Consider the following 27,807-nt stretch of genomic DNA (forward strand, 5'->3'; position numbering starts at 1 on the left):
TCATCTTTGTCATGGTATCCCAAGTACCTCCACCTATGCATGTCTAGCCAGGAAGAAGATTTATAACAAATATTTATTGATTGATCAGATACTTTACTTTCTGCAAATTAGAGAATCTAGAGGAATGGATAGCTAATATGACATATTAGGCCTAAAGAGGTCAGAGAAAAAAGAGACCCAGGAAAGATGTGTTCAAGGGGGAAGTGGGACAAAGGGCACAGAGTCTCTCAGAATTCTATAGCCAGCACAGCAGTTGCTATTTGTTTAGAACAGCCTTTTAAAATTCTCTAGACAACTTGGCACTTACTGTTCTGCATAGAACAGAGGGACTTTTGGGATAAGGTTAAAACAATTTCTTTAGCACAATGTTCTTTAATCCTTTATTTTATTTTTTTAATTGTTGGGGAAATGGATCCCTGGAGAGATTTACCTTCACCAAGGGGAATGATAAATCCTAAAATAAGCTTCTGAATATAAATTTGGTGAAATTAAACAGAAATACAAGGAAGGGCATTGTATTCAGTGGGTCTCAGAGATGAGAAAAGTCAAACAACCAATTTAATAATAATCACATTTATATAGTGCTTTAAGGTTTGCAAAGTGTTACTGCTATGTTAAACACAACTAAATACATGTATATATATACATATATGTGTGTATATATCTATGTGCAAAATCTTGTTTTTTCTCTACAATAACCCTATAGATAGTACTATTATACTCATTTAACAGATTATGAAACTAAAATTGAAAGAAAGGTTAACTGATTTGCTTTTGCCAAACAGTCATATTTAATATGAATCTACTATTTTCATGCCTTAGTGCTAGGTGTGGGGCAATGCCCTTAAGAAATAAGAAGACTAAGACTCAAATGAAGTTGTGAAGAAGAGAAGCATTAACGGAAGAATTCCAAGAGGATGTCAAAGGGCAGTTATTATGAACACAGAAAGCATTTTCCTGGTGCATCTTGACAAAAATTCATTGTCTTAAGAAATCCTGAAAAAGATTAAAGTAAGTTTCATAGTTATTGGCTGAGAATGTTGGCTTAAGAAAGCTACAGAGAAAGGCTTACTAATCATAGCAATTCTGCTAATGGTTCTAAAGAGAGGACCTCTATGAAAGAATCTAGCTGACAGTTGACTGAAAGAGATTAATTGACTAAAGCATAATTGACTAAAGCATACCCAATCTCTCTCCATCACCTCCAGTAAATGGATTTTAAACATAGTATTCTCATCGGATTTTACTTAGGAAAGCAAAATAACAACACAAATAATTGAAGTTTTACCTCCTAGAGTGGAAAGTAATGTCTGATGGAGCACAAGGCAGACAAAACCTGGTAGGAAGGAATGAGGAACAATGCCCAAATGAAGCAGTGGAAATCATCTCTGGATGGAAAAGGCTGAAATGAGATGCCACAGGAGGATGACTGCAGGTCCAGCAAAGTGTGGCAATGACAGCAGGAGCAGATGCTGGCAACTTTGCAATATTGGAGGTATGAATTTCCCCTCTTCCCCCCCACATATATATGTACCCTGATCATACATGCTATTTCTATGTTCTTTCCTTCACACAGTTGCTCTGACCACAAGTGCTTCCCCATGAATGAATATCCCATTCATGATACTTATGAAGGTCCATTATCTCAAGGTTTTGTCCATGTGAGGGAGAGTATACATTTTAAAGATTATGTGTGATAGCACTACTTATTTACAATGTTATTTAATCAAAATGTCTGTTGTGAACTAAAGTTGAAAATAAGAATAGAAAACAAAAAAAAAGAATAAAAATGAAGAGAAAAAAATTCAATAATGGATCAATGAAGAGTACTGGCTTTGAAGTAAAAGGATCTGGGCACAAATCTTGCTTCTGGTACTGACTACTTTCTATGAACATCTATGATTTTGAGAATGTAATTTCATCTACTTGGGTCTGAATTTCTGAATTTTCTTATCTATAAAATGAGGGGTTGGATTAAGTGTCTTCTGAGGTATCTGAAGAAGATATCAGAAGAGGTAAATAACTTTGGGAGATCAATTCATTGTAAAAAAAATATTATATAAAAATAGCATAAAAGAAATTCAGTTTATAACATGGAGCAACTGTAACAGCTCTCTATCACAGGGACAAAGGAGTGTTATTTATTATATGAATTAAGGGGTTTTAACAATTAACAAGGGGAGGGGCAGCTAGGTGGCGCAGAGGATAGAGCACCAACCCTGAAGTCAGGAGGAGTTCAAATGTGATCTCAAACACTTAACACTTCCTAGCTGTGTGACCCTGGGCAAGTCACTTAACCCCAGCCTCAGGAGAAAAAAAAAAAAAAAAAAGAAAAGAAAAGAAAAAACAGTTAACAACGGGAAAGACAAGTTTCCTAATGGAACACCCAATTCACCAGAAGAAAAATATCATTACTTTAAATATGTCATTTAGTGAGAGTATGCCTTTGACTGGCAGGCTAAATCCAAAGAGGAGTTTGGCTGACGAACCCCAAAAAAGGGTTAGTAAAAGTAGTTGATTACACTACTGACTAGTAGACTAATCCTAAAAGGGATTAATCAAAGATCTACACCTTGAGTGGATCTTTTATGAGGAAACATAACCTGGGGGGCTTGGTAGTATAAGTTGACTTTTTGATTAAATAAGATGGGGTTTTTAGAGATCCCCACATGGGGTGGGACTGTAACTGAAAGTCCACTTGAACAAAAGGCCTATTTAAGAAAAAATTCACTGAAATCTGAGTTGATCCCACCACCAGTACCTTTCCTACTTGCCCCAGGGAGTATTATAATTCTATCATCATACTTCAGGCTTTTTCTGCTAAGACCCACACAGAACTTCATCAGTAACTTTATCTCCAGACTAGGAAAACACTATACACAACTAGGAACAGAAACTAGGAAAACAATATGTATAATAACAATTGTTTTTTATGCCATATAATTATAATGACAAAGCATAACTCCAGAAAAGAGGTGAGAAAATGAACCTTTCTCCCTTCACCATAGGATAACCAAAGACAGAGGCAGAGACAAAGACAGACAGAGAGAGAAAGAGAAAGAAAGATAGAGAAAAAGAGAGAAACAGAGGGAGAGAGGGAGAGAGAGAGACAGACAGACAGAGACAGAGACAGAGACAGAGACAGAGAGAGAGAAAGACAGAGAGAGAGACAGAGACACAGAGAGAGAGAGACAGAGAGACAGAGAGAGAGAGAGAGAGAGAGAGAGAGAGAGAGAGAGAGAGAGAGAGAGAGAGAGAGAGAGACGGAGAGAGAGAGACAGAGACACAGAGAGAGAGAGACAGAGAGACAGAGACAGAGAGAGAGAGACAGAGAGAGAGAGACAGAGAGAGAGAGAGAGAGAGAGAGAGAGAGAGAGAGAGAGAGAGAGAGAGAGAGAGAGAGAGAGAGAGAGAGAGAAAGAGAGATGGATAAAGTGAGTGAGCATTTATTAATATCTATCATTTGCCAGGCAAAGATAGCTGGACAGAGGGCTGAACTTTGAATCAGCAAGACCTAAATTCAAATCCAGACTCATACACTTACTAGCTATGTGAGTCTGGGCAAATCATTTAACCTCTGTTTACCTTAATCCACTGAAGAAAGAAATGGCTAACCATTCCAGGAACCTTGCAGTTTTTGGCATGTTTTGATCCAAGATTCAGATACAACTGAATGGCTCTCAACAACAATTTATCAGGTACTGAGTTAAGCTCTGGGAATACAAAAACAAGAGAACAAGACTGCTCCCTCTTGCCAAGGAGTTTATACTCTCAAGGGAGAAGTGCAGGTGGGGCGAGGACACCTGCAAAAGGGCAAAGCAGCTGGTACTAAGGGTGAGTGTGAAGTTAGCCAGGAGTGGAAATAATCTGGTTCTGGCATCGAAAGACTTTCATTCAGATATGGTCTTTGAATATGATGCTTGCTGCCTTTGTGACTCTGAGAAAGACGCTTGGGCTTCATTTTCCTCATCTGTAAAATTAGTGTTGGACTTAGATGACTTCTGAGAGCCCTTCTAGTCATAGATCAATGAACTTTGGGTGTAAAATATTGCATGTACTACCAAACACAGCTAATGTGTTATTTTTTGCCGAACTGCTTTTTTCTCCTTTCTTTTAAAATCTTTATTACAAGGAACACTTGCTGGGTAAGGAATAGAGAGAGTGGGAGAGAATATATTCAGAAAAAATGTATTATAAAAACAAAAGCCATCAATTTAAACAGTTTAAATAAGCAACCTGGAGAGACATTTTTCATAACACTTTGCAAATGAATGTTGTCAACAAAATAAAAATAAATTTTAAGAAAGTGAGTGCTGTACTTATAAATGGCAGTGTGAGAAATGCTGAAAAGTTGGGTTTCCACAATGTTGCGGGCTTTCAGGTAGTGTGGGATTGGGATAGTAGGTACCACTGACGAAGAGGTTTTCAGGATGTGAGAGGTAAGGATTCACAGAATAATTAAGTGATCAATGGAAGCATTGAGCAAACAAGAAATTGGGGGGCTAGGAAGGCACAGGTGGATTCAGCCAATCAGAAAGAGTGGGTTTTCAGGAAGCCACAAATTTAAGATAACAGCTGATCCAGCCCAAAATAATTGGGGTCAATGACCTGACTTGACCAAATCACTACGGTGCCTGCTTAATAGGCTAAAATATTAAATAACACACCCCAGAGGAGGAGTTTTCTGACATTTTTGAACATGGAATGTATGAAGGGGGCGTGTTTTATACATATTAAGGGGGGAAACAAGTAGTGGTGTATCAGAAAGATTGTAACCCGGATAAAAGGGGCCAATCCTTTCTCTGAAGGGAGGAGCGTCATGTCATGGGAGCAAGCCGAAAGTTTCCCCCATTTCTGCACTCAGAGCTCCCTTTTCCCTAAGAGGAGTGTCTCCTACTTCTGGCCAGAAACTAAGAGGATTCCTTGAGAAATTTTCCATGATATCTGATTTTCAGTGTCAAGAATGTTATTCTTAACAGCTGTGTTAAATTGAGGGCAGCCGGGGTTTCAGTCTAGCATGCTGAATAGTGCTGACCTTGGAAGTGGGCAGAGTTAAAGTCCAGTCTGTCTCTGATACTATATGACCATGGACAAATCATTTAACTTCTCTGAGCCTCAGTTTCCCCAACTGTAAAATGGGAATAACAATACTAATGCTTTTCTTCAAGGAGCTGATATGAGACTCAAATGAGATAATATATACATAAAGGAATAATATATTTAAAGCTTTTGGAAAACTTAAAAATATTCTACACATGTCAGTTATTATTAAAAGTCAAAATAAATAAAAACAAAGAATTAAGTAAAATCAATCAGTTCCATTTTTCTAGAATGTGAATATAAAACTGTTAATCTCTTTGTGAATTGTCTTGCTCAGAGAGTTTCATTTATTTATTTAAATGCTATTTAATTATGATATTTATTTAAATGCTATTTAATTATGATATTTATTTAAATGCTATTTAATTATGATATTTATTTAAATGTTATTTAATTATGATAAACTGGCTAAGATTTTTATGGCCTAATATGTTATAACTTTTCAATTTTCTTTACTTGTCTTAGTTTCTGCGACCATACCAAATTATTTATCCCTTTATTTTTAATACCTCCTTAGTTATTTTAATATAATCTTACCTTATTTTCCTACCATTCTTCTATATTTGTGCATATCAAAGTATTTTAATTGCTCCCTCAATTTACATACCCTATAAACTTTATATAATATCTCTTTAACTATTTTCTAATTGATCAAAAGTTTCCTCCTTATGTAGCTCAAAAACATGAGTGGATATGTTTTAATAAGAAATAATTTGAATACTTACCAGAAAATATTTACTATTTGCTTCTTTTAAGTAAGAGTTGAATAAAAATCAAAGCTCCACAGGTGATATTCAAATGCCAAACATCATAATAACATACCATATCATGAAAAATCACCAATAATTCAATTCTGATAAAATAGCAGGAATACTTCTAATTCTTTTCTGGTTGGTCATATCTGTGCTGACAATTTTTGAATGCCTTTCAAGAACTAATTCTGATCATTTTCTAAATAAGATAGTACAAAGATACCTTATCTTAAATCTCTAGTTTCATTTAACAAGCACTTGTTGAATGTCTACTATGCACAGGCAACCAATTCATGGAAAATCAAAATTAAAACAATACATAAATTAGGTATTTGCTTAATAAGTAATTCTTTACTATATAAACATACTTACAACCTAAATCTTTACATGGCTCAGAAGAAAGAATACTAGATTTGAACACAGAGGATTTTGTCCTTACTCTCTGTTTAACTTAATTTCTTTGGGAATCAATTTCTTTATCTGTATAATGAGAGAGTTGGATTAAGCGAATCCTTTCCCTTCTAAATCTATGCTTTTATATAGCATTCTTTCAGAGACAAATAGCATAAATTCTTCATTTATAATACAAGTTGCATTCAATCAAAGCAGTCAGCAATAACGATGCCTTCCCTAATATGGGAATATGTTTTGCATGACTACATGTGTATAATCTATACCAAATTGCTCGCTTTCTCAAGGAGGGAGGAAGAGAATTTGGAATCCAAAGTTAAAAAAAAACATAATATAAGAATTGTTTTTACATGTAATTGGAAATATATGTGTGTATAAATTTTCAATAAAACAAACACAAAGCTTCCCATATGACAAGTTCTCCAGATTTTAGTTCCTCAATATCTCTCTCTCTATCTCTGATGGGGGTATATTTTTGTGTGGATGTGTTACATTATTTTGAGACTGGTTCTTCTTATTTTATCCAAGCTAAAAGAGTAACAGACATTCATGGACCCAATACCAATACTAATTGATATGAAAACTTTAATCTGACCCTATTTTAAGAGAGCTAAGAAAGTTAGGGAGTTAAGATCCAAAATGGGTAAGGCCTTGTGTAAAGCATATTCTATAGAAAAATTTCCCAAATCAGAGTTTGATATGTGTTGGCAGACCACATAACTACATTTTGATAGTATAGATTATTCCTGAGTTAGAGAAGGGTTAAGAAAATTCAGAAACAAAACAGATAAAATTAAGTCAATATTTATGTAAAATTTGCTGTTATTTTTTTATATAGATATAATTTCCACATATAATATTTTATGGGGAAATATTTCTAGCACTAAAATTCCCTCATGGGACCCACCCACCATGTGGAATACAACTAGAGAAATATTACTATATATTATAATTTATAATTACTATTTATTATTGCTTATAAGACAATGCTAGAGAAAGAGTGCTATATTTGGAGTCAGGGAACTTAGCTTTATTTCCTAGTTCTGATACTACTACTCTGAATTTTAAACTATAAATTTTAAAGGTTGAACTAGATGCTACTTAATGTCTGATCTTACTCTTCTAAGTTCAAAGTCTCCATGTCTTCTTCCTCTATGTAGAAAAGTCCTTTAAGTGTCTCTCTTCCTGAGATATAAATTAGGCTTTACAAGATTGGTTCTACTGGACTTAGACAATCTGATGGACCCATTTCATATTCATTTAAAATTTTTAAATGGAAAAAATTATTGAGCCAAGTTTTCACATTTCTCCTCCAAAGAGAATTCCAAATCTTTTACACTTTGGAGGAGAAATGTGAAAACTTGGCTCAATAATTTTTTCCATTTAAAAATTTTAAATGAATATTTTAAAATAAATTAAATTAAAATGAATATTAATTCAATCTATTTGATTCTCTTTTTGCTCTTAAAGCTCAATTTCTATATCCTTCTTTCTCCAGAACCAGACTTTTCTATTATCAGAGAATCCCAAAAAACTAAGTACTTTCTTTTCTCCAATCAATCACTTTTATTCCTGTCCCTTGTCCATTTCTACATGATCATAGCTATCTTTCTGTCCAGGTCAAAACTATAAACACCAATTGAAGTAAAGGAAACCCTATGAAAATGGTGCATTCAAAATTCTAGAAATTCCTGATTTTTTTTCCTGGAAAATATTTATAGGAAGATAGTTTTGTGGAGGAAAGGCACAAAATTGTCACTGGTCTGAGAAGGGTATCATAATAAGTTCAAAGGTAATAAGGAAGCAACGAGATAGAAAAAGAAAAGAAATGCAATAGGATCATTTATGTGTCAATGGCATTGTATCAAGACTTACTGTACCCATCAACTAGGGAATGGCTGAAGAAATTATGGCATATCAAAGAAATAGAATACCTTCTAAGAAATCATGAGCAGGCAGACTTCAAAAAAACCTATATGAACTGATGCAAAATGAAATAAATGAGCAGAAACAGGAAAACATTGTACACAGTAACAGCAACTTTGTGTGATGATCAACTATGAATGATTTAGTTCTTCTCAGCATTTCCGTGATTTAAGACAATTACAGAGGACTCATGAGGAGTCCTTTCCACATCCAGATAAAGAACTGATGGACTCTTTAGGGGGCAATTAGATGGTACAATGAATAGTGTACCAGCCTTGAAGTCAGGAGGACCTGAGTTTAAATCTTAACTCAGACACTTAATACTTCCCAGCTCTGTGACCCTAGGCAAGTCACTTAACCCCCAAATGCCTTAGCAAAAAGAAAGAAAAGAAAGAAAGAAAGAAAGAAAGAAAGAAAGAAAGAAAGAAAGAAAGAAAGAAAGAAAGAAAGAAAGAAAGAAAGAAAGAAAGAAAGAAAGAAAGAAAGAAAGAAAGAAAGAAAGAAAGAAAGAAAGAAAGAAAGAAAGAAAGAAAGAAAGAAAGAAAGAAAGAAAGAAAGAAAGAAAGAAAGAAAGAAAGAAAGAAAGAAAAGAACTAATGGGACTCTGAATGCATAACAAAGCCTACTTTTTTTTATCCACATCCAGATAAAGAACTGGTGACTCTGAATGCATATCAATGCATACTATTTTCACTTTTTTTTTTTCACTTTTGTTCCTTTCTATTTTTTCTTCCTTCACAATTGTGACTAATACAGAAATACATCTTACAAGATTTCATAAATATAACAATATCAAATTGCTTACCATTTTAGGAAGAGGGGAGGGTAAGGAGGGAGTGAGAAAAATTAGGAATTCAAAATCTTACAACAATGAATACTAAAAATTGTCTTTATATATAATTGGAAAAAATAAAATACTATTAAAAAAGATTTACTGTGAATGCCTCTGATTTTAAATGATGTAACAATATTTCCTATCCAACTGTTGGTGACAGTGAAATCAAGAGTCTAGGTGGGAGGCCATCTGACATTTTGTATCCTGGCTTAAGAAGTAAAGCAATTTTTATTCCTTCTCCTTTCCATATTTTTTAAAACCACATTTATATTTTATGTTAAAAATATTGAAGCTAATCAAAAGAAATTAAATTTTTACATGCTAAAGGTTTTATTATTTTAGAGATTCCTTGGTTTCTCAGTTACCTAAGATTTTATTGGCAAAAATGAGCCCACTTGTTTTTACTGAATAGAATCTGTTAATCTATGTACTTCCAGGGAAGAATGGGAAATTGCTTTTGTCCGGAATTTAAAATCTCAGGATTTTTCAGGATAAAAAAATTTAAGAATTAAAAACAATAATAGTTTGTGTGTACAGGTTTAAAGCACTTTCGTCATTAAAAACTCTGTGAATAAGTTATTATACAGGCTACTGTATTCCCAGCCAGCATTGAAGAGTGTAGAGGAGAAAGGATGTTTGGGATAAGTCAGGCAAACATAGATAGGTACTCTGGTCCACCTCCTTCCCTAGAGAACGGGAAAGCCCAATTTTGGAAAGTTCTATTCTTGCAAATCTGAGCACCCCCAGAGTATTTTGTCTGGAGATCCTTTGTTTTAAGGGCAGCATCCCATTCTTCAATCAGCTTTGATCGATTTTCAATTAAATTCCAAAACTAAATCCTATTCTGACCAGGAGAGAAGTCTTTCTCTTCTTCTCCTGTCCCCAGCCCAAACACACACAAGGGTAAGAAGTTATATGTATATATAAGGTAAGAAGTAAATGTAGAAAGATGCTACTATATATAAATGATATTTTAATTTAATACTTGTGGCTCGCCTCTCTCTAAATAACAAAAAACCAAAACCAAAACCCAACAATAACAAAACTTTCTCTTCAAATGTGCTGCTCTCTAACTTTTTCTATATATATAAATTCACTTTGATTTGTGGATTAAGACACTTCACTCCAATCGTATTGAATAGAAACTGTTTTAAATGTGCAATCCTGTAACTCAGCATGCTTCTGTTGTCAAAGAGAAAAAACAAAAACCCCTCACATCTCTTGGCTGCCTTTGGCTCTCTTAGTCCAGAGACCTAGGCAACTAAATGAGGTGGGGCTGGGGGGAGGAAGGGGCAAGGAAATCGGGATGACCATACTTTTGGCATGAGCCCAGGTGTCCAATTTTCTAAGTTCTTCAGCCAGTTTCATTCTCCCCTCCATTGTGTCATGTTGGTTAAAGACCCAGAAAAAGGGGGGCCATGGGAACACAAAGAAACAAAAGAACACCCACCATGGGGTGAACAGACAGGAAGCTTTGCTAATAGATTTCAAAAGTATAAAATCCTGAACCAATCTTGTGTCTTCAAAGATTTACTAGATATAAGCAGAACTCTGATGCCTATTAAAGAGTAAATTAGCATACTTGGGGGTGGGGAAAAAGAGCTTGAGGAAGAAAAATGCCCCTATTAAAGTGATAGTGAAATAAATGTCCTTAACAAGGCTCTGTTCTATGCTGTAAATGTTTGTCCTTTTGCTCAAGTAACACTTTTACTGCCTTTTATTTAAGTTTTTTTTTTTTTTTAAACTTCTGCAAAAACACAGTATTTCACTAATTTGTACATCTTGAATTTTGGCACCAGAATCTATGGTCTCAGAAATCCTGAAAACTATTGCTTGGCTGAACCCCATAGCTTTGTCTGCTATAAAATTCTGCCTTCCTATCAAGCATTAGGAAAGTAAAGCACAAAAAAATCTTGCCTGAAATCAGAACAGCTGTAACAGTATTATAGATTTAGAGCTGGGAAAGGAAACGGAAGCCTGTGAAGGATAGATGACTTGATGGTAATAAGATAAGTCTTTAAGAGTAAAGGTAAGATCTTCATAGTAACAGTAAATTACCATCAAGCTTAAGGGCTGACTAATTTGCCCAAGATCTCACAAGTAGTGTCAAAAATATCCTTTGAACCTTATTCCTCTGACTTGAGAGTCATTTTTCCCCCTACTAATACTATTTTCCGGCTTTAATTTCTGTGTGCATCACTACCCTGTGAGTGCTTTTAGTGTGGAATCTGGATTCATTGACTTTTCCTTTAAAGATTGCAATGGTAAATTCATTTAATGGATATAGGTGACTGTATGTAAAAATTCCAGAAATCTTCAGCATCAATTGAAGCTTTAAGAGTTTGACTACAAATGAAAGCTGTTCATCTAGTCAGGATTTACTGGCTATTTTTGTGGTGTATATGGAACTTTGTCAGCTATCAAACTGATATGACAGTTAAAAAAATAAACAGTTGGAGTATAGCATGACATTGTGGATAGAATGGGGGGGCTTAGAATAAGGCAGGCCTCAGAGTAAGATTAGGCAGGGTTCTAAACCTGCCTCAGACTATGTGACTCTGAATGTTATTTGACTTTTCTGAGCCTCATGTGGGTGATCTACAAAATAAAAAGGGTTGGTTTGATGACATCTAAGGTCCCTTCCCATTCCGAAGCTGTGACCCCATAATTTATCAGATTGATCTGGTCTAGAAAGTTAGTAAAGCTTCCTAGCCTTTTTGTGTGTGTGTGTGGGAAACCCTATGGTACATAGCTAGAGGAACGCACTAATATTATAAAAATAGATAAGATATCCATTTCTGACAGTTTGTCAAACATTATGGGAAGCATAATAGATCCAGTGTTGCACTGGAGGTCAGGAAGACTTCGGTTCGAATTCTGCCACAGATAATTAGTTATATGATCTTGAGTAAGTCATTTCTCTCATCTATAAAATGGAATAATAACAGTACCTACATTATATAAACTAAGTGTATACTTAGTTGTTATTATCTGAGGTAATTTGCTACAATGAGGAAAAATATTTGAAAAAGACAGTTAAATTCCATTATTACATTATTATTGTGGGGAAACAGAAGGTCCTACATTTTAGTGCTATTATATTATGTGCTTTTGTGTGTGTATGTGTGTGTTCAATAACTGTTGATCTATTTCTGGGGTGATGATTTTATGTAAGGGACATGTAATCCATATCTTAAGTAATTTTCTTCTAACAAATTCTGAATTTTTGCCAAAGAATAATGTCTTGGTTAAGGCATTTTATTGTGAAGGTGCCACCTTTTGTAGGCCTGAATTCATTTTTCTTCACATGAATTACTTTTGTCCTGAATTTAAAATAATGATAATTTGTGTGCACAGGTTTAAAACACTTTCTGCATAAAAAACTCCATGAACTAGTGAATGTATCATCATTTTATAGATAAGGAAACTGATCCTGAGAAAAGCTAATTGACTCCCTCTATGACCATACAGCCAGCAGGTATCCAAGAACTCAGTTTCTTTGATACCAAGTTCAGTATTGTTTCCATTGGGCCACATTGGCTCTCTCATCTGCAGACTTGGTCCCCATGGCAGAATACATTCCCCTTCCACCCATCACTATCAGATGAAATTCTCTTGTTCAATTCAAGGTCCAATTCAGGTACCACCACGAAACCTTGTCTGTCCAATTAAATACATATCTCCCTCCTGAATTTCTCACAGCACTTTACATGGGTCTCATGTTTGCACTTATCTTACCCTTCTAATCTCCTAGTTATTTGTGCACACATTTTTCACTCCATTAAATTGAACTTTCCTTGAGAATAATGCCTTTGTTGTATCTGGCTAGCCCTTGTGCTTAGTACAGTGACTTGCTCACAGTAGGCACTGACTTTAATACATACACAGGTACAAACACAATCTCAGGCACCTGAGTTCAACCTTGTAAATACATCGTAAAATTTTATTAGTTCAAGCAATTTTTAAACAATACTATTACTTCTCCATTAGGTAGTAAAATGAATGAATTGATCTCTTCTTCTCCATATAAACTGTTATTCACACTGAATTACTATATGTACTAGGATATTTCCACAATTATGTCAACACAATATTCCACAGTAACTACAATTTGAAATTCTGAAGCTCATTTACTGGACATCCTTATAAAACATATTACTCTTAAGGTGGGCAAAATCTCAAAAGACCTCAAGACATTGTTGTTGGCTCTGTGAAAGAATTGGAAAATACACTCTTATTTTGCACATGGTAAATGTGATCAGTTTTAGGAGGGAAAAAGTAAGCAGTTTTAACCATTAAAACTTGCAGGAGAATTAACAATGTATGAATATGTATGTGTAGTAGGTACTTAATATATGTTTACTTATTGATTGATCCAGTTTTCTCTTCTTAATGTAGAAATAATTTTATAGTTATTTTTGCAGTTCTTAAACCCCTACTATGTGCTGGGTGCTTGCAATAAAAAGATCAAAATAGAACTTTCCTTACCTTCAGAGAATTTGTAAACTGAATTTTACTTTGATTCATCATTTAAGACACTTCACTCCAATCCTATTGAATAGAAACTGTTTTAAATGTGCAACCCAATTCCCTAATTCCCAATTCCCTTCTGTGTATTAGGTCTAATATAAGTGTGGCTGAAAAAGAATAAAAGCAAATGCAGTCTTTTTAATTATAAGAGTATTTAGTTTCAAGTACTCTATTTTAACACATCTGATAGATCTTAAATTCTGAGCTCTTAAAGAAGAAGAAGAATTTTTAAAAAACTAATATATTTTATTCCCTCTTCCAATTACATGGTAAAGCAATTTCTTAATATTGTTTCCATGTTTCCAATATTCTTAACACTTTTATTTAAAGTTTTGAGTTCAAAACTCTATCCTTCTGTCCCTCCTTTACTCCCTCCATGAGATGGTAAGAAATCAGATATAAGTTATCTATGTATAATTATATTTCCATATTAGTCATTTTGTATAAGAAGATAATGACAGAAAAAAATGAAAGAAAGAAAAGGAAAAAAAATAGCATGCTTTAGTCTGTATTCAATCAATATCACTTCTTTCTCTGGTGGTAGATAGTATGCTTCACCATTAGTTCTTTGGGATTGTATTAGATCATTGTATCGAGGAGAATAGCATTTACAATTCTTCATTGAACAATATTGCTGTTACTGTGTACAGTGTTCTCCTGGTTCTGTTATGCATCACTTCTTTTAAGTCTTTCCAGGTTTTTGGAAAATCATCCTGCTTGTAGCACAATAATATTCCATTACCATCATATACTACAGCTTGTTTAGCAATTTCCCAGTTGATTGACATCCCTTTGATTTCCAATTCTTAGCCACTATCAAAAAGAGCTGCTATAAATATTTTTGAATAAATAAGTCCTTTACCATCTTTTTTGGATGTTTTGGGAAAGAAAGCATTTTTAACTCAGTGTATATTCCAAACTTTTCATAAAACATCATAGATGTCTAATAAAGGGTTTTGATGATAATTCCTTACCTTGCAACATTTAAAACATACTAATTTCCATTCTTATAAGCATTTGATAAAGAAAAAAAAATGTTCCATGTGGAAGTTTTTAGCCATTGACTTATTAGACTGTTAATTAGTAAAAATCACTTTACATTTATAGATAGTACTTTGTAGTTTCTAAAATCAGTCTCTATTGGCTAAATTAGGAAGTAGAAATGGTATTTAAGAAAATGAAGTTGTGAAGATTAGCTGATCTCATCCAAGTCAATAACATCTCTGCTGGAGGCTTCATAATTTTGAGAGCCTTAAGGGATCAATTAATAAATTTTATTAGAAGAGGAAGATGTCAAAAGAATGGACAAAGTTAGTAGCTCTAAAAAGTGATCAAGAGATATCAATCACTACCCTCCCATATTCCTACTTTAATCTTCTTTATAACATAGCTATGAGAATGAGCAACATTTTTGTTCAGAGTAAAGTAGGTTAAAGTATGAGACAAGAGACCCACAGTCTTTCATGAAATATTTTTTTTCTAATTGCAAAACACATGAATGCATGAATGAAAAAGCATTTATTAAGTACTTACTAGTTAAGTCAACTATTATGAAGGAAGGAAGAAAGGGAGGGAGGAAGGGAGGTAGAGAAGGAAGGTAAGAAAGGTAGAGAAGGAAGGTAAGAAAGGTAGAGAAGGAAGGAAGGAAGCATAGAAGGAAGGAAGGAAGCATAGAAGGAAGGAAGGAAGGAAGCATAGAAGGAAGGAAGGAAGGAAAGTAGAGAAGGAAGGTAGGGAAGGAAGGAAGGAAGGAAGGAAGGAAGGAAGGAAGGAAGGAAGGAAGGAAGGAAGGAAGGAAGGAAGGAAGGAAGGAAGGAAGGAAGGAAGGAAGGAAGGAAGGAAGGAAGGAAAGGAAGGAAGGAAGGAAGGAAGGAAGGAAGGAAGGAAGGAAGGAAGGAAGGAAGGAAGGAAGGAAGGAAGGAAGGAAGGAAGGAAGGAAGGAAGGAAGGAAGGAAGGAAGGAAGGAAAGAAGGTTAGGAAGGTAGGGAAGGAAGGAAGGAAGGAAGGAAGGAAGGAAGGAAGGAAGGAAGGAAGGAAGGAAGGAAGGAAGGAAGGAAGGAAGGAAGGAAGGAAGGAAGGAAGGAAGGTTAGGAAGGGAAGGAAGGAAGGAAGGAAGGAAGGAAGGAAGGAAGGAAGGAAGGAAGGAAGGAAGGAAGGAAGAAGGAAGGAAGGAAGGAAAGTAGGGAAGGAAGGTAGGGAAGGAAGGAAGGAAGGTTAGGAAGGTAGGGAAGGAAGGAATGAAGGAAGCATAGAAGGAAGGAAGGAAGGAAAGTAGAGAAGGAAGGTAGGGAAGGAAGGAAGGAAGGAAGGAAGGTTAGGAAGGTAGGGAGGAAGGAAAGAAGGAAGGAAGGAAGGAAGAAAATAATGTGTTTCATCCTGTATTCAGACACCATCAGTTCTTTCTCTAGAGGTGAAAAGCATTTTTCATTATGAGTCTTTGTGGATTATTTTGGATCATTGTATTGCTCATATTTACAGTTTTGACAATCATGTATTAAGCAACTATTATGTGCTTGGCATTCTGCTAAGGGATGGAAATATAAAGAAAGGCAAAAGATAGTCCCTGTTTTCTTTTTTTCTTTTTTTATTTAATTAAAACTTTATTTTTCAAAACATATGCATAGACAATTCTTCAATATTAACCCTTGAAAAACCCTGTGTTCCAATCCCCCCCCCCTTCTCCCATGCTTTTCCCTAGATGGCAAGTAGTCCAATATATGTTAAACATGGTAGAAATATATGTTAAATCCAATATAGGCATACTTATTTATACAATTATCTTGCCACACAAGAAAAAAAAAAGAGAAGCAAAATAAAATGCAAGCAAACGACAACAAAAAGAGTGAAAATGCTATGTTGTGAACCACACTCAGGTCCCACGATCCTCTCTCTGGGTGTAGATGGCTCTCTTCATCACTGAACAATTAGAACTGATTTGAATCATCTACTGTTGAATAGTCCCTGTTTTCAAAAAGATCATAATTTAATTGGGAAGACAACATACAAATAACAAATAATAATTGGGAAGACAAATAACAAATAACAGGCAGCTGATGGCTGAATCAGAAGCAGTGGGCCTAGAGTAGGGAAAACTTGAGTTCAAATCCAGACTCAGACACTCATTAGTTGTATGATCCTGGACAAATGATTTAACCTTTGATTGCCTGATCAAAAAAAATTAACTGGGCACTACTCCATTATCTTTGCTAAGAAAACCCCAAATGGGATCATGAAGGGTCTGACAGGACTGCATAACAACTCTTAGGAAACAAAATATGTAGAGCACAAACTGATGACAATCTCAAAGGGAAAGCACAAGCATTAAAGGGGATCTGAAGGGACTTGTATATTTTCTTCTTGTAGGTATTTTTAAAAGGGTCGAATGAAAGTGCCAGATAGGGACACTATTGTCTTCTGATTTGTTTTTATAAAAGAAGAGGAGATACATATTGGAGTCAGAAGACTTCTGCCACTCACTTACTTAGTGATCTTGGGCAAGTCATTCATCCCTTCCAGCTCTAACACTTTGACATCTTTATGTGGTAAGAATGTAGATCCATTTTTCTCTATTGTAAATCAACTAAATCTGGTCCAGAGAAGGCAGACTTAGTAATAATTGAGATGCATTTTTTCCCCCTTTCTCTTTGAGTTGTATCATTAGGAATTTAAGTTTATTTGGAGAGGGGAGTGGCTTCCTCGAACAAAAACGTTAAGAACAATTTGTCCCCTTCACCAAGTGAATCCCTCTTTCTCACTCCATTTTTTTGGGGGGTGATCTCTTCATAATCAGCTCATATCTATGCATTTTGTCTATGTAGAAGGTATCTAATTGCCCTGATAACAATAAAGTTATTAGTGATTACTTGTATTATCTTTTTTTTTTTTTTTTTTTTTTTTGGAGGCTGGTGTTAAGTGACTTGTCTAGGGTCACACACAGCTAGGAAGTGTTAAGTATCTGAAGTCACATTTGAACTCGGGTCCTCCTGAATTCAGGGCTGGTGCTCTATCCACTGCGCCTCCTAGCTGCCCCCTTATATTGTCTTCCCATTTGGAATGTATGCAATTTGATTTTATTGAGTTTCTTATGATTTCTCCTTTGTGCTTGCCTTTTTTATGCTTCTCTTGAATTTTGTGTTTGAATGTCAAATTTTTTATTCAGCTTCAGTCTTTCTCATTAGAAGTGTTTACAAGAGATAACTGTATAAATATGTATACATATACGTATTGTATTTAACATGAATTGGATTACCTGCCATCTAGAGGAGGGGGTGGAGGGAAGGAGGGGAAAAGTTGGAACAGAAGGTTTTGCAAGGGTCAATGTTGAAAAACTGCCTATGCAAATGTTTTGTAAAAAAAAGCTTTAATAAAAAATAATAATAAATTTAGAAAAAAAAACAATTTGTTGTTATTAAAGTAATGAATTATAAGTAAGCCTTTAAAGTAAACGGTAATCAACTAGAAAGAAAATGAGGAAGGCAAAGTTTTCCTTCTCATGTAGATTACATCCTCGTCAGAAAAGAAAAAAAAAAAGATACCCCCAAATATACACAACACTGGCTATCATTTAATCAAAGAAAAAAAAAATCTGAACTACAGAACATGCTGCGGAGGGCAAAGGAGTGGGAAGCTTGAATGTCATCCGAAACCAAAGGCAACATTTCGAGAGACAAACCCCGGCTACTATTACACATGATTTTGAAAAAATGTGCAAACATAAGCTTCTACCCCGTGATTATGGGATGCACACACTTGAATATCTCTTCTTTCCATGAAGCTCTGAATCTAATCATAACCAGGCTTGACCACTTTGGGGGTGGAGGAACCTTTTCTAGAAGAAAAAAGTTCTGCTTTTGACTCTTTCTCTATTTATAGTTTTCCCCATAGGTTTCTGTCTTGGGGACACTCTCCCCTCCCCTCAGAGCAGAAATTTTGCAGAACGCTGCGCTCACCTCCCTAATGCCTCTCACATCTCAAACACTGAAACAGCAGAAGGGCAAGACGCTACTTTTGTCAAACTGGTTTCCATGGTTTTAAGAGTGAAGGGGGATGGGGAGACGCTAAAACTACTGAAAGAAGTATTGAGGAACCAAAAAAAGAAATTCTTGAAACCCTCGAAGACTTCACTAACTACAATGCACCCTACCCGCTCCTCAATTTTTTCAGGAGAAAAAAGAAATTCTCCAGAAGCCTCTTTGCTCACACACCCCACTCAGAGAACTCAAATCCTCCTCCCCGTCGGGATGCCCAGTGATACAGTGAAGCACAAGCAACTCCCGGACCCACCCACTCCTGCCCCCGCCCCCACGGTAGGGGCCAATGAGGACTGTTCTTGGAGGCTAGCGCTTCTGTGATAGACGCAGAGGGCCTGCCGCTCTTCGAGATGAGCTCCTCCCTCTTTCTCCGCCCTTCCCCTCCCTTTCTCTTTCTCTCCCTTCCCCAAGCTGGAGGGGCCGGAGCATCAGGGGGAGTAGCCAAGCCGGGAGAGCAGCCGCGGCGTAGTTGCAGTTGCGCCATCTGTCAGGAGCGGGGCTGGGAGGAGGGGGAGGAGGAGGAGAAGGAGGAAGAGGAGGAGAGGGAGAAGGAGAAGAAGGAGAAGGAGGGGGTGAAGGAAGAGGAGGTGTAAGAGGAAGAGGAGAAGGAGGAGGAAGAAGAAAAGGAGGAGGAAAAGGAGGAGGACGAGAAGGAGGAGGAGGGAGTGCTGTGCCGAGAAGCAGCCCGAGATCCGCCCGCCGCGCGAGGACAGGGGAGGCCACGGCCCCTCAGAGCCCCCTCCTTCCCTTGCCAGCCGGGGCGGCGCTGCGCCTAGCTCCCGACACCCACCCCTGGGTGGTGGGGGTGGTTTGCGGAGCTCCGGCACAAAAGCCGCCGCCTCCCTGAGCAGCCGCTCTACCCGGAGGGAGCCGGCCGCCCTGGGCTGGGGGAGACCCTGGAGCTGTCCTCCTCCCGCTTCTGCCGCTTCTGCCGCTCCCGCGCCCGCCCCCTCGGAAGCGTCCCTCGCCTGCCTCCTCGGGAGCCTGCAGAGGAGGAGCCGGAGCCGGAGCTGCCGCCGCCGCACAGGGAGGGCGGGGAGAAGACCATGTGAATGGGGCTCCGAGCCTCAGGTAAGCGGGCGGGAGGCGGCTGGGGGGGGGGGGGGGCGGAGGAGAGGATGCTGCTGCTGCAGCCGCCGCTGCCGGCACCCTGCGTTGGGCTGTCTCCTCTCCATTAGCGGACTCCTTGCACCTCCTCCAGCCGGGGTCTGGCGCTGCGCTGCTGCTCCCGCAGTCTGCGGCTGCTGACCCACTAGCGCGCTCGCGGCGGCTCCGAGCATTCTCCGTGTCCTGACTCTTATTAATAAGCGCCGATTGCGCGCGGCATGGGCTTCCCTGCAGCCGCCTGAGCGCGGCGGCACACAGTCACTGGGGAAAACGGGGCCGGCAGGCCCCCTCCGCCCCGTCCTTCCTTTGCTTCCTGCCGTCGCCCCCACCCCGGGTACGACTGGACTGGTTCTGGGGACGGGCTCCGGAGGGAGAAGTGGGTTCCGCCCCTGCCTTCCTGGCGGAGCCCCCCACCCCCACCCCGGGGGACCCGGCGGTGTGTGCTGTTATAATGACAGGGATGATGTAATCATTTAATAATTGATGATTCCCAGTAAGCCGGGGCTTGGCCCCATGTTGCTACCCTTCTCACCCCGCCCCCCCAGCCTACTCCTCCACCTTTCCATCCTCTCGCGGTCCCAGTAGCTGACGCTTTCCCATTCCCATCCTCCTGCCCGCTTCCATCACCTCCCTGAGCTACTTCCCCCATCTTCCCCTCCACTCCTCTCTCCCTGCCCCCAATTTCCCTTCCCCTTTGCCCCCCCCCTCCTTTCTGCTCCCTTTTGGCTTTTTCTCCTGCTCCTCTACCTCGCCCTCACGCCCCTCTCCTCCTTTTCCTCCCCACCCCTCCTGTGCTTCCTCTCTAGTTCCCCAGATCATTTGCTGTTTTTTGTCTCCTCCTTTCTCTTATCTCTAAGCCCACAGGCTGAGGGTAGTGAGCCAGAAAGAGGCAACTAAGACTCCTCACAGGGCGTTTATTTGCTGTGACTAACTGCAAAAAGGAAGAGGGGAAGGGGGTGGGGGCAATAACAAAGTATCCTCCCTCTTCTTTCCCTCAAATCTCACAGGCCGTGTGTGTGTGTGTGTGTGTGTGTGTGTGTGTGTGTGTGTGTGTGTGTGTGTGTGTGTGTGTGTGTGTGTGTGTGTGTGACACACAAAGGCCCCTTTCAGTTCCTAGAAGAGATACACAAAGTACCCAAGGATGATGGGGTCCCCCGGGGCTTCCCTTTCAGAAGAAGCAGTAGATCTTCTCCCATCCCTCCTTCCTGCCACATTTGGGGGAAAGATAAAAGGGCACCAAATGCTAGTTGGTGGGCGCCAACATTTAGCGCTGTCCTGGGAACTGTGGGTGATCTGGACGTGGACCGTTCTCATGCTTTTGTTGCTGTTAGGGTTGTGTAGGGGGTTGTGTTTGTGGTGCATTTAAGGGTTCCGCGGCTTAGAGAAGTTGCATGTCTGTTTCAGATGGCTTCTTTCCTGGCTCCTTCGTTTTGTAGGGAGGATGCTGGGGCCGGAGTTAAGGCTCTGTCGGTGTGTGAAGCAGTAGTTTACTTATGAATCAGAGAATGAAATTAATGGGTTGATCCATTTCTTAGTGATAGGGGAGGGAACTGAAGGAGAGAGAATTAAGCCTCCAGAAAGACTTCATTTCATTTCTTTCAAGTATAAGCAGAGTCTTTTGTTATGGAACCGTTTTTAGTATTTGCTCTGTGGATGCTGGTGTAGTTTTGTATTTAAGTGCTCAGAGCCATTGTGAAGGAGCGTAAATTACAAGATGTGTGCCTCTGGAAATACTTGTGGAAACCTGGTTCCTTTCCTGCCTCTGTCTAGCCTTTTTTACTCCCACATCCTTCCTTCCCCCTCTAGTGTATTTTCTACTCTTTATATTGTCATCCTTTCACCCCTAGATCCTGCCCCATTATTCAGGTGAAGATTGTTGGGCTCCAAACTCTCAGAGGAAGTGGTTTTTGTTAACTATCTAAAAGCTGGGGTGGGGTGGGAATGAGTTGAAAACTGTAGAAGTTCCTATGTAGTCTTCTGTCTACTGAACCATCTTTCTCATGATACCCTCTAGAAAAGGAGTTCTTCATCACGGATCTATGGACTTTAAAAAAAAATCCTTTGATAATTATTTCAATAAAATTGATTTTATTTGTGATGCAATATATTTTATTTTAGACATTTAATAATTTAGTAATTATTCTGAGACAGGAGGTCCGTGGCATTACCACATTGTCAAAGGGAACTTCATGATTGAAAATGTGAAGAATCTCAGTGTGTCTCTGTATGGGGTTGGGGGTGGAGGGGTGTGTGTGTTTGTGTGTGTGTGTGTGTGTGTGTGTGTGTGTGTGTGTGTGTGTGTGAGAGAGAGAGAGAGAGAGAGAGACTGACAGACAGATACTCCTGATCTAGGAGGAAAATTCATTTATGTAAAGTTGGGTGCTTAGTTTCTTGTGCATTGCATGACAAGTTCATAAAGACTAAACTTGAATATTAAGAGCCTAGTACCAAACCAATACAGATGTGGGGACTATCTCCTGTTAATTCTTAAATTTAAGACCTTTTTTTTTTTTTTTTTTTTTTTTTTTTAATAAAAAGCTTTGTTAGAATAGAAATCCCATCCGTGCATGTTGGAATTTTAGAAGGCTTTCATTGTGAGAACTTTTTATTTGGAAAAAGTAATGTGGTTAATGGGGTTACTTCTGAAAACAAAGCATGGTTTGTTTCTAGACTCTAGATGGGCAGTCAGTGAGCATTAAATTTAAACTCTGTTGTCTAACCAGAAGTGACTTCATGGGCAAAGTAGAATTTGAACAAAACCCCTATACTTTAGATTCTGAAGCTGCTCATCATGGCATTTCTGTTCCTGTCTTTGAACATTTCTTTGTGGCTTCTTGAAGTGAACTCTTTTTACATGTTCAAAATCATCCAGTTCTTATTTAATAGTAAGTTCATGAAATACAAGAAATTGTCTCTACCCTCTCTTCACCTTCTTTCATTCCTCTCTTTACTCTTAGCTGAATTTCTCTCAGCAAGGTCTTTAGTAAATCAGGGAAGGGAAACTTACAGGTCATCTAAGCCAACCCTCTCATTTTACAGATAAGGCAACTGAGTTCTTGAGGTGACACAACTGAGGTCATACAGCTTTGTTAGTGATGGAGTTGTGACCAGCACCCAGGGGGCCTTTTATATTACATGCTCCCTCCCTTATTTGGCACTGAATGGCATCAGATTTCAATTATTTTGTATAGTTTTGAGCAGAGAACTTCCAGATGGGCTGCTAAGACATATTTCAATGCTTCGAGGTCACAATGCTTTGAAAGCATGTCAAGACCGACAAGCAGATTGAAGTAGGATCAGTCAACATAAGGAAAGGGCCTCTATTCAGTTTGTGGTGCCAAATTATATGGGTTGGAGCCCCAGGGTAGTATGCTGTCAGTCTAGCAGCAGACGTCGGGTGGGGAGGAGCACCTTGAATCTTTTTTAGGCCAAAATTGATGATGAAGTCTATCTACCATCTGGTGAGACTGAAGTAAAAAAAATATTCTCCTTCTTATTCCAAAGGGCTAGCTATTTTTTTTTTTTTCCATTTTGAAGAATCAGGAGTAGTCACTGTAGTCTTTTTTTCTACTTCAGTACTCTATTTCTCTAGTATTTAATGGCAACAAGACTAGTGGAAAATTGCTTTACTAGTGGGAAGACCAAACAAGTAGGTGCCAGCAGTTCATTTCCTCATATGACCCACAAAACAGAGAACTCTTTTTGTATCCTGTTGGGGATAATTTGATTAAAATAAAAACTATTTAATTAGTCAGGTGGACTCTATTGAATTATATTTCCCACAAAAATACATGTCTATTTTGATATAACAATAATAGCTATTATAAACCAAAGACATAGTTTTCATATTTAGAAAATATTTTACATTTTATTTTGATATTTTTGATTGACCTGAAGAAACATTTTTATACTTATTTTAAAAATCTAATTTGACTCCAGCCTACTCTTTGAGCCTATGTCTGATTTTCCATCTTCATGCTCTAGCTCCACTTATTGATTTGTACATCCAAACTTCAAGACCCTGCTCCTCAAGGCCTCCCTCCTCAATTAACCCTTCTCTGATCTCCCTTACTCCTCCATCCTTCCTTATAGCTCATCATTTTGAAGTGATATCATGTATATATCATATTCAAACTTTTATTATATTCATCTTTGTGTGTATTTTGTTTTCCCCAGCAATATTAGCTGCCAGTTCCCAGCTCCCACCCCTGGAGGTTAAGGGCTATATTACCTTCATGTCTCATGCTAATTGTTAAATTAGCTAAGTAATGAATATATATTACATATAAATGAATATATGTAAACTGGTTCATCTATAATAGAAGATGCTTTTTGATGCTTTGTCCTCTGCTCAAGTCCTACAAACCATTCCTACTTATATGACAAAGCAGAATTGAAATAAGGATAATAAACAAAATACTTAACTCACTAAGAGCATATATAAAGTATATAGACACTGAGTACTAACTCATTCATGAAACTAAAGCATAGTTGCACTGGTTGTAATCCAGGCAGTAGATTGTTTATTTTGCTTAGTTCTAGTCTAATGTAACTTGACAAGTTTGCATTGCTACCAGTTAAATTAAAAAAAAAAAAAAAAACATTTAGTAAACTTACGGTGCAAAGCACTTTGTTAGTTCTGCCTATGGGATATTTCAAACTGGATGCCTTTTAGGCTCTCAGGTGAGTTCTTTCCAACTTTACTGTCATTCCCAAGGGCCTCAACATAGTACTCATCTTTGACACCTTCAACTCCTTTCTCCCTAGTAAGTTGTCTGATCATGTGGTTTCTATCTGCACATTTTTCACATGTTTTCCCTTCTGTCCAGTCACACAATCATTGACCTAGTTCAGGCCCAAATCACTTCTCCTCTCCTCGATAACAGACCCATCTTTCTTGACATGCTCCTCCCTTCTATAACTCTACAGTCCTGCCATTCTGACTTCTTTGCTGTTCATTAAACATGTCATGCCATCACCCATCCCTGGTCCTTTGCAGTGCTGTCTCATGCTTGTAGTGCTTTCTCTCTTGACTTCTTCACGAAATTCCTGACATCCTTTTTAAGACAGCCCACCTCCTTTACAAAGCCTGTCTTTGTTGCCCTAACTGTTTATGTCCTTGTATTCTAGATCGATTGAAAAACAAAATTATTCAGGCTCCTCATCCTCAAGGAGGTAATTAGCAAACATTATTGGAGGTAGAAGAATATGCTGCCAATGGTTAGGGAATCACCCTGAATTATTCTCTAGCAGAGTCTTTTTGGCCATCCATACTATGAATAGTATATTTAAAGTGACATATTAATATTATGAATTGTCTTACATAATTTTAAAATCTTTTGCCTATTTATAGGTATTACTGGAGAGTTTCTCCTGAGTTTTATGGTCCCCTCTAGGATAACAATATGTAATCTTTAAGAATGAACAAGCAGAGACTGAAAGATTAGAAGAAACTGGTCTTTGCAAAGAAAAGGTTAGAGAAGAGACATGACTGATGGAGGCAAGTGTATCATTAAGAGAATTTTTGTTTATTTTGCCTAAGCAATAGTTTGGGACAATAAGAGTGAGTGAATGAATTGGGGATAATGATCTTTTATAAAAGGTGGGAAAGTAATTTTTAAGGTATAGGGTGTGAAATGACATGGGAGAAGGACACTAATTTTAAGAAATCTAAGAATTCTTGGAAATGAAAACATGGGAGGAGAGAAAAGGGGAGGCAAATGTTTGTAAGCAGTTTAAAGAATAATCCTTTCAGTCAAGTAATAATTAGTATTAATTTTGTTTCAATGTGAATTGATTAGGTTTGGCTTTTTGGACTTCTTATGAACATGGAATTAATACTGCAGATACAGTAAAAGTATAAATTGTGCTTCTGCCATCTCCCTCTGTTCCCTTCTCTTTCCCTTCCCCCCATTAAGTACTGCAGGTGACTCTTATGCAAGAAAATAGTTTGCAGTGTCTTAGTGAATATAGTAGTTGGGGGAAGGAATCATGGTGTCAGAGGTGCTAATTTATTAAATCTGATAATTCTTTAACAACCAGAATAAATAAGTGCCTCAGTAATTCTATTCAAACTGTCTTGGGTGGTACATAGTACAAGAAGATCTTTGGATTAAATGACACAGAATTTGATTAGAACAGAGTAATCCAAAAAAGCTAAATTGAACTGGATTTATGGTCTAATAAAAATGTGGGAAGAAAAGATAATGTCCTCTGCCTCATGAAACTTTAACAATGTTTGTATCTTACTACAACATAATCTTTGGATGAGAACTCTTTACCCATTCCCTTCACTAAGTTTTAGAATTAGGTTGCATTTTCATAGGATCATAGATCTTTGATTGGCTCTTTGCTCTTGGAAATCATTTAGCTCTTTTGTCTCCCCACCCCCAACTTTTAGAGATGTGGAAAATTAGACTTACTGAGGTTAAATAGTTTATCCAAGGTCACAGAGGTATCAAGTAACCTCAGTTTTGAACCTTGCTTCTCCAACTTCAAAGCCAATCCCACCATTCTATCCTGTCTTCTCATTACAGAGTATGGTTTGGTACCTACTTGGAAGGTTTTTGAAGCACCAATCAGTATGCTATTTACCATATAACCAGAAACAAAACATGAAAATTAAAGTATTATATCTGTGGCTTTTTATACTTAAGGCAGTCCTCAGGAAGAGATAGAAAAAAGCAATAAATGCTAAATATAAGAGAAACATTATGGTCTCTGTTTAGTACTAGGAAGTCTTGGATTATTTGTGCTCCCATTCAAGGTCCTGTCATTATCTCCCGTTTTAGAAGAGAAGAGGGAGAGAGAAGTGGAAGAAAAGATTGGTGGCCATAGGATCGGAGATTTAGTGCTGAAAGGGATTGTAGAGGTCTTGACTTGAATCTTAACTGCTTCATTTTACAGATTAGATGCACAGAGAGATTCAGTCCAGGTCACATAGCTAGTACCAGAGTTCTGATTTTTGAAAAGAACTTTAATAAACAATCTCATTTTATCCTTATCAGAACACTGTGAAGTATCTGCTATTATTATTTCCATTTTAGGAATGAGGAAATTCAGCTTGGAGCTAGGAACAGGAAGGAATATTAAGTGACTTATCCAGAATCACACAGCTACTAATATCCTGAAATGGAATGTTAACTTTGGTCTCCCAAACTCCAAAATTAGGGCACTATCCACCCAAACCACCTAGTTCCACAACTGGTGATGTATCAGTTCCTCATAGAAGAGGATGTGGAGGCTTTACCCATGTCCTCTTAGCCTGCACATTTGGATAGTGCCCTATCATATTTTCCATTTTCCCCCTGAGCTAGAAGCCCTTTCTAACTGTAATATAAAGCTTCTCTCCTTAATGGCAAAATAATTTATCATACCATACTATATCATACCATATTTTGGTGTAAGAGTAAAAAAAAACCTCCATTTGACATAAGGAAGAGAGGGCCTTAGGGTTGTCCACTGACTCTCCCCAAGGTGGAAAAGGTCAATAATTTTAGTATTTCAAGGGCATTATTTAGCTGTCTTTTTTTGGCATTATTTGCAGCTTTGATGTGATGGGTTTGCAGCCATGTTTGTACTATTAAGGTTGGCTGTGTAAGCCCTGGACTCAAAGGAGCAGAGGGCAACTTTGAAAAGAAAAGAAATAAAGGGAAAGTTAATGTTTTTGGAACTTCAGCTAGTAATCCCAGTTAGTAAAGAGGGGAAAAAATATCGGGAGGGCCAGGGGAGGAAGAGTTGAGAGAGACGGAGACAGAGACAGAGATGCAAAGCCAGAAGGGAAGAGGGGATAGACCACAAATTCATCCTAGAAAGATCTCAACTTCTGTTTTAAAAAGGTTTCTAAGTAGCTGCCCCTTTTGAATTTGCTGATGGGGTTTTATTTGATTAATTCAATCACTTTCATTTTCTTCACAACTTTCATTCTTGAGATAGGTAGAAATAGGAAGCTTTCCATGATGCTGCATAAGGAAGTTATCTGCTTTACTGAAAAATAGGGCTTTGGTAGCAAGTAAAAATGAACCAGCTCTCTTTCCTCATTTTCAAACCAATGGCACATCTCTTCCTGCAATCACCAGAAAAATTTATTGGATATGTAATCCTATGAAATTTTGCC

At 37.8% G+C, this 27,807-nt stretch overlaps 1 protein-coding gene across 4 annotated transcripts in view; it reads left to right on the plus strand.

Annotated features, from left to right (window-relative positions):
- The first annotated feature begins 19,557 nt into the window (after positions 1-19,557).
- FYN (FYN proto-oncogene, Src family tyrosine kinase) overlaps positions 19,558-27,807 on the plus strand; it is a 267,134-nt gene continuing 258,884 nt past the window's right edge. For 3 of the 4 annotated variants that reach the window (XM_074310084.1, XM_074310089.1, XM_074310090.1), the window contains exon 1: positions 19,559-19,655. The gene's annotated coding sequence lies outside the window, so the exon portion shown is untranslated. Of the gene's footprint in view, positions 19,656-27,807 lie in introns of all 4 variants that reach the window. The other variant, XM_074310085.1, reaches the window with a different exon arrangement.

Source organism: Sminthopsis crassicaudata, chromosome 4, assembly GCF_048593235.1.
Source record: "Sminthopsis crassicaudata isolate SCR6 chromosome 4, ASM4859323v1, whole genome shotgun sequence".
Lineage (NCBI taxonomy): Eukaryota > Metazoa > Chordata > Mammalia > Dasyuromorphia > Dasyuridae > Sminthopsis > Sminthopsis crassicaudata.